Genomic DNA, 9308 nt, shown 5'->3' on the forward strand with positions numbered 1-9308 from the left:
AGGAGTGGGTTTGAGGCAGAGCAGAAGACCTCTTCTCTATTTATCCTCCTTCATCTCCTCCTGGACACGCCCACCCAGTGTGTGTGCTCTCCTCTGATTGGCTGCCGCAGCTCTGCTCTCTTCTGATTGGCTGCTGCAGCACTCAGTAGAACAAACAGAGTTAATGAGGCGACATCATCTGATCACCGGTTATTACCCCCCCCATTAACCCCCAACTGCTGCTGAGATCAGCACAACAACACCTGTTACCCCCTAGACCCTAGACCAGCAGACCCTAGACCAGCAGACCAGCAGACCCTAGACCAGCAGACCAGCAGAACCTAGACCAGCAGACCAGCAGACCCTAGACCAGCAGACCCTAGACCAGCAGACCTTCTTAGACCTACTTCAGTGATGAAGAGGAGGCTGACTGGTCTTCAGTGATGAAGAGGAGGCTGACTGGTCTTCGGTGATGAAGAGGAGGCTGAGTGGTCTTCGGTGATGAAGAGGAGGCTGAGTGGTCTTCGGTGATGAAGAGGAGGCTGACTGGTCTTCGGTGATGAAGAGGAGGCTGAGTGGTCTTCGGTGATGAAGAGGAGGCTGAGTGGTCTTCGGTGATGAAGAGGAGGCTGAGTGGTCTTCGGTGATGAAGAGGAGGCTGACTGGTCTTCGGTGATGAAGAGGAGGCTGACTGGTCTTCGGTGATGAAGAGGAGGCTGAGTGGTCTTCGGTGATGAAGAGGAGGCTGACTGGTCTTCGGTGATGAAGAGGAGGCTGACTGGTCTTCGGTGATGAAGAGGAGGCTGACTCCAGACTGCTGACTGTGTGTTTGTCTAAGCCAACGAGCCGTGGTCTAACTGAGCAGCGTCAGCAGGCTGATGAAGAGGTGAAGTGACGAAGAGATGATCTGATGAGGCGTGACGGAACATTAGAAGACGTCTCCTCTCAGATCTCCCAGAAACCACCTGGAGGGTCACAACCCGTCTGAAGTCCATCAGCTGGTCCTCCTCGTCTTTAACGTGTTTATATATATTACACAGAAATGTTCAAAATATTAATAAAAAAAGGAACAAATGCTCCGATGTGTTATATTCTATATATTCTTTATATTCTTTATATATAAATATATATATATAAAATAGTGAGTTCAAACACAACGAGAGCTGAAACGCACGTCACAGAAATATTATTCTGTTTTCAAGTTTTAAGATGAACCATCATCACAAATACTGTTCTATAAATACTGTTCTATAAATACTGTTCTATAAATACTGTTAAATAAATACTGTTCTATAAATACTGTTCTATAAATACTGTTCTATAAATACTGTTAAATAAATACTGTTATATAAATAATGTTCTATAAATAATGGTCTATAAATACTGTTAAATAAATACTGTTATATAAATACTGTTCTATAAATACTGTTCTATAAATACTGTTAAATAAATACTGTTAAATAAATACTGTTAAATAAATACTGTTATATAAATACTGTTAAATAAATACTGTTCTATAAATACTGTTCTATAAATACTGTTCTATAAATACTGTTAAATAAATACTGTTAAATAAATACTGTTAAATAAATACTGTTCTATAAATACTGTTCTATAAATACTGTTAAATAAATACTGTTAAATAAATACTGTTAAATAAATACTGTTATATAAATACTGTTAAATAAATACTGTTCTATAAATACTGTTCTATAAATACTGTTCTATAAATACTGTTAAATAAATACTGTTAAATAAATACTGTTATATAAATACTGTTAAATAAATACTGTTCTATAAATACTGTTCTATAAATACTGTTCTATAAATACTGTTAAATAAATACTGTTAAATAAATACTGTTCTATAAATACTGTTATATAAATACTGTTCTATAAATACTGTTCTATAAATACTGTTAAATAAATACTGTTCTATAAATACTGTTCTATAAATACTGTTAAATAAATACTGTTCTATAAATACTGTTCTATAAATACTGTTATATAAATACTGTTCTATAAATACTGTTCTATAAATACTGTTCTATAAATACTGTTATATAAATACTGTTAAATAAATACTGTTAAATAAATACTGTTCTATAAATACTGTTCTATAAATACTGTTATATAAACACTGTTCTATAAATACTGTTCTATAAATACTGTTCTATAAATACTGTTAAATAAATACTGTTAAATAAATACTGTTCTATAAATACTGTTCTATAAATACTGTTAAATAAATGCTGTTAAATAAATACTGTTCTATAAATACTGTTATATAAATACTGTTCTATAAATACTGTTAAATAAATACTGTTCTATAAATACTGTTATATAAATACTGTTCTATAAATACTGTTAAATAAATACTGTTATATAAATACTGTTAAATAAATACTGTTCTATAAATACTGTTCTATAAATACTGTTCTATAAATACTGTTATATAAATACTGTTATATAAATACTGTTAAATAAATACTGTTCTATAAATACTGTTCTATAAATACTGTTCTATAAATACTGTGCTATAAATACTGTTAAATAAATACTGTTAAATAAATACTGTTCTATAAATACTGTTATATAAATACTGTTCTATAAATACTGTTCTATAAATACTGTTAAATAAATACTGTTCTATAAATACTGTTCTATAAATACTGTTAAATAAATACTGTTCTATAAATACTGTTCTATAAATACTGTTCTATAAATACTGTTCTATAAATACTGTTATATAAATACTGTTCTATAAATACTGTTAAATAAATACTGTTATATAAATACTGTTCTATAAATACTGTTAAATAAATACTGTTCTATAAATACTGTTAAATAAATACTGTTCTATAAATACTGTTATATAAATACTGTTAAATAAATACTGTTCTATAAATACTGTTATATAAATAATGTTCTATAAATACTGTTCTATAAATACTGTTCTATAAATACTGTTCTATAAATACTGTTCTATAAATACTGTTAAATAAATACTATTAAATAAATACTGTTATATAAATACTGTTCTATAAATACTGTTCTATAAATACTGTTAAATAAATACTATTAAATAAATACTGTTATATAAATACTGTTCTATAAATACTGTTATATAAATACTGTTCTATAAATACTGTTAAATAAATACTGTTATATAAATACTGTTCTATAAATACTGTTAAATAAATACTGTTCTATAAATACTGTTAAATAAATACTGTTCTATAAATACTGTTATATAAATACTGTTATATAAATACTGTTCTATAAATACTGTTAAATAAATACTGTTCTATAAATACTGTTAAATAAATACTGTTCTATAAATACTGTTAAATAAATACTGTTATATAAATACTGTTCTATAAATACTGTTATATAAATACTGTTCTATAAATACTGTTCTATAAATACTGTTCTATAAATACTGTTATATAAATACTGTTCTATAAATACTGTTAAATAAATACTGTTCTATAAATACTGTTATATAAATACTGTTCTATAAATACTGTTCTATATATACTGTTCTATAAATACTGTTATATAAATACTGTTCTATAAATACTGTTCTATAAATACTGTTCTATAAATACTGTTAAATAAATACTGTTCTATAAATACTGTTCTATAAATACTGTTATATAAATACTGTTCTATAAATACTGTTCTATAAATACTGTTCTATAAATACTGTTATATAAATACTGTTCTATAAATACTGTTAAATAAATACTGTTCTATAAATACTGTTATATAAATACTGTTCTATAAATACTGTTCTATATATACTGTTCTATAAATACTGTTATATAAATACTGTTCTATAAATACTGTTCTATAAATACTGTTCTATAAATACTGTTAAATAAATACTGTTCTATAAATACTGTTAAATAAATACTGTTCTATAAATACTGTTAAATAAATACTGTTAAATAAATACTGTTCTATAAATACTGTTAAATAAATACTGTTAAATAAATACTGTTAAATAAATACTGTTATATAAATACTGTTAAATAAATACTGTTCTATAAATACTGTTCTATAAATACTGTTCTATAAATAATGTTCTATAAATACTGTTAAATAAATACTGTTCTATAAATAATGTTCTATAAATACTGTTCTATAAATACTGTTCTATAAATACTGTTCTATAAATATTGTTAAATAAATACTGTTCTATAAATACTGTTCTATAAATACTGTTAAATAAATACTGTTCTATAAATACTGTTAAATAAATACTGTTCTATAAATACTGTTAAATAAATACTGTTCTATAAATACTGTTAAATAAATACTGTTCTATAAATACTGTTATATAAATACTGTTAAATAAATACTGTTAAATAAATACTGTTATATAAATACTGTTCTATAAATACTGTTCTATAAATACTGTTATATAAATACTGTTAAATAAATACTGTTAAATAAATACTGTTATATAAATACTGTTATATAAATACTGTTCTATAAATACTGTTATATAAATACTGTTCTATAAATACTGTTAAATAAATACTGTTATATAAATACTGTTAAATAAATACTGATCTATAAATACTGTTCTATAAATACTGTTCTATAAATACTGTTCTATAAATACTGTTCTATAAATAATGTTCTATAAATACTGTTCTATAAATACTGTTCTATAAATACTGTTCTATAAATACTGTTCTATAAATATGTTAAATAAATACTGTTCTATAAATACTGTTAAATAAATACTGTTCTATAAATAATGTTCTATAAATACTGTTATATAAATACTGTTCTATAAATACTGTTAAATAAATACTGTTATATAAATACTGTTAAATAAATACTGTTATATAAATACTGTTAATAAATACTGTTCTATAAATACTGTTAAATAAATACTGTTCTATAAATAATGTTCTATAAATACTGTTATATAAATACTGTTCTATAAATACTGTTCTATAAATACTGTTATATAAATACTGTTCTATATATACTGTTCTATAAATACTGTTATATAAATACTGTTCTATAAATACTGTTCTATAAATACTGTTCTATAAATACTGTTAAATAAATACTGTTCTATAAATAATGTTCTATAAATACTGTTATATAAATACTGTTCTATAAATACTGTTAAATAAATACTGTTCTATAAATACTGTTAAATAAATACTGTTATATAAATTACTGTTAAATAAATACTGTTATATAAATACTGTTAAATAAATACTTTTATATAAATACTGTTAAATAAATACTGTTATATAAATACTGTTAAATAAATACTGTTATATAAATACTGTTCTATAAATACTGTTAAATAAATACTGTTATATAAATACTGTTCTATAAATACTGTTATATAAATACTGTTATATAAATACTGTTATATAAATACTGTTCTATAAATACTGTTATATAAATACTGTTCTATAAATACTGTTATATAAATACTGTTAAATAAATACTGTTAAATAAATACTGTTATATAAATACTGTTCTATAAATACTGTTCTATAAATACTGTTATAAAATACTGTTCTATAAATACTGTTAAATAAATACTGTTATATAAATACTGTTCTATAAATACTGTTAAATAAATACTGTTATATAAATACTGTTCTATAAATACTGTTATATAAATACTGTTATATAAATACTGTTATATAAATACTGTTCTATAAATACTGTTATATAAATACTGTTCTATAAATACTGTTATATAAATACTGTTCTATAAATACTGTTAAATAAATACTGTTCTATAAATACTGTTAAATAAATACTGTTCTATAAATACTGTTATATAAATACTGTTATATAAATACTGTTCTATAAATACTGTTCTATAAATACTGTTATATAAATACTGTTATATAAATACTGTTCTATAAATACTGTTATATAAATACTGTTCTATAAATACTGTTAAATAAATACTGTTATATAAATACTGTTCTATAAATACTGTTCTATAAATACTGTTAAATAAATACTTTTAAATAAATACTGTTCTATAAATACTGTTAAATAAATACTGTTCTATAAATACTGTTAAATAAATACTGTTATATAAATACTGTTCTATAAATACTGTTATATAAATACTGTTCTATAAATACTGTTAAATAAATACTGTTCTATAAATAATGTTCTATAAATACTGTTATATAAATACTGTTCTATAAATACTGTTAAATAAATACTGTTCTATAAATACTGTTAAATAAATACTGTTATATAAATACTGTTAAATAAATACTGTTATATAAATACTGTTAAATAAATACTTTTATATAAATACTGTTAAATAAATACTGTTATATAAATACTGTTAAAATAAATACTGTTATATAAATACTGTTCTATAAATACTGTTAAATAAATACTGTTATATAAATACTGTTCTATAAATACTGTTATATAAATACTGTTATATAAATACTAATATAAATACTGTTCTATAAATACTGTTATATAATACTGTTCTATAAATACTGTTATATAAATACTGTTCATAAATACTGTTATATAAATACTGTTATATAAATACTGTTAAATAAATACTGTTCTATAAATACTGTTATATAAATACTGTTCTATAAATACTGTTAAATAAATACTGTTATATAAATACTGTTCTATAAATACTGTTTAAATAAATACTGTTATATAAATACTGTTCTATAAATACTGTTATATAAATACTGTATTATAAATACTGTTATATAAATACTGTTCTATAAATACTGTTATATAAATACTGTTCTATAAAATACTGTTATATAAATACTGTTCTATAAATACTGTTAAATAAATACTGTTCTATAAATACTGTTAAATAAATACTGTTCTATAAATACTGTTATATAAATACTGTTATATAAATACTGTTCTATAAATACTGTTCTATAAATACTGTTATATAAATACTGTTATATAAATACTGTTCTATAAATACTGTTATATAAATACTGTTCTATAAATACTGTTAAATAAATACTGTTATATAAAATACTGTTATATAAATACTGTTCTATAAATACTGTTAAATAAATACTTTTAAATAAATACTGTTCTATAAATACTGTTAAATAAATACTGTTCTATAAATACTGTTAAATAAATACTGTTATATAAATACTGTTCTATAAATACTGTTATATAAATACTGTTCTATAAATACTGTTAAATAAATACTGTTCTATAAATACTGTTAAATAAATACTGTTATATAAATACTGTTCTATAAATACTGTTCTATAAATACTGTTAAATAAATACTGTTAAATAAATACTGTTCTATAAATACTGTTAAATAAATACTGTTCTATAAATACTGTTAAATAAATACTGTTAAATAAATACTGTTCTATAAATACTGTTAAATAAATACTGTTAATATAAATACTGTTATAAATACTGTTCTATAAATACTGTTATATAAATACTGTTCTATATATACTGTTCTATAAATACTGTTATATAAATACTGTTCTATAAATACTGTTCTATAAATACTGTTCTATAAATACTGTTAAATAAATACTGTTCTATAAATACTGTTATATAAATACTGTTCTATAAATACTGTTCTATAAATACTGTTCTATAAATACTGTTCTATAAATACTGTTCTATAAATACTGTTATATAAATACTGTTCTATAAATACTGTTAAATAAATACTGTTATATAAATACTGTTCTATAAATACTGTTAAATAAATACTGTTCTATAAATACTGTTAAATAAATACTGTTCTATAAATACTGTTCTATAAATACTGTTAAATAAATACTGTTCTATAAATACTGTTATATAAATACTGTTCTATAAATACTGTTCTATAAATATTGTTCTATAAATACTGTTCTATAAATACTGTTCTATAAATACTGTTAAATAAATACTATTAAATAAATACTGTTATATAAATACTGTTCTATAAATACTGTTCTATAAATACTGTTAAATAAATACTATTAAATAAATACTGTTATATAAATACTGTTCTATAAATACTGTTATATAAATACTGTTCTATAAATACTGTTAAATAAATACTGTTATATAAATACTGTTCTATAAATACTGTTAAATAAATACTGTTCTATAAATACTGTTAAATAAATACTGTTCTATAAATACTGTTATATAAATACTGTTATATAAATACTGTTCTATAAATACTGTTAAATAAATACTGTTCTATAAATACTGTTAAATAAATACTGTTCTATAAATACTGTTAAATAAATACTGTTATATAAATACTGTTAAATAAATACTGTTAAATAAATACTGTTCTATAAATACTGTTAAATAAATACTGTTAAATAAATACTGTTAAATAAATACTGTTATATAAATACTGTTAAATAAATACTGTTCTATAAATACTGTTCTATAAATACTGTTCTATAAATAATGTTCTATAAATACTGTTAAATAAATACTGTTCTATAAATAATGTTCTATAAATACTGTTCTATAAATACTGTTCTATAAATACTGTTCTATAAATATTGTTAAATAAATACTGTTCTATAAATACTGTTCTATAAATACTGTTAAATAAATACTGTTCTATAAATACTGTTAAATAAATACTGTTCTATAAATACTGTTAAATAAATACTGTTCTATAAATACTGTTAAATAAATACTGTTCTATAAATACTGTTATATAAATACTGTTAAATAAATACTGTTAAATAAATACTGTTATATAAATACTGTTCTATAAATACTGTTCTATAAATACTGTTATATAAATACTGTTAAATAAATACTGTTAAATAAATACTGTTATATAAATACTGTTATATAAATACTGTTCTATAAATACTGTTATATAAATACTGTTCTATAAATACTGTTAAATAAATACTGTTATATAAATACTGTTAAATAAATACTGATCTATAAATACTGTTCTATAAATACTGTTCTATAAATACTGTTAAATAAATACTGTTCTATAAATACTGTTCTATAAATACTGTTCTATAAATACTGTTAAATAAATACTGTTCTATAAATACTGTTATATAAATACTGTTCTATAAATACTGTTCTATAAATACTGTTCTATAAATACTGTTCTATAAATACTGTTATATAAATACTGTTCTATAAATACTGTTAAATAAATACTGTTATATAAATACTGTTCTATAAATACTGTTAAATAAATACTGTTCTATAAATACTGTTAAATAAATACTGTTCTATAAATACTGTTATATAAATACTGTTAAATAAATACTGTTCTATAAATACTGTTATATAAATAATGTTCTATAA

The 9308-nt window shown here is 21.6% G+C and overlaps 1 protein-coding gene across 1 annotated transcript in view; it reads right to left on the reverse strand.

Annotated features, from left to right (window-relative positions):
• ins (preproinsulin) overlaps positions 1-71 on the reverse strand; it is a 1543-nt gene extending 1472 nt beyond the window's left edge. Inside the window, exon 1 of the mRNA XM_074628547.1 lies at positions 1-71. This exon is cut by the window's left edge and continues 86 nt beyond it. The gene's annotated coding sequence lies outside the window, so the exon portion shown is untranslated.
• Positions 72-9308: the final 9237 nt, after the last annotated feature.

The sequence above is a fragment of the Sebastes fasciatus genome, unplaced genomic scaffold (genome assembly GCF_043250625.1).
Source record: "Sebastes fasciatus isolate fSebFas1 unplaced genomic scaffold, fSebFas1.pri Scaffold_50, whole genome shotgun sequence".
In the NCBI taxonomy this organism is placed as follows: Eukaryota; Metazoa; Chordata; class Actinopteri; order Perciformes; family Sebastidae; genus Sebastes; species Sebastes fasciatus.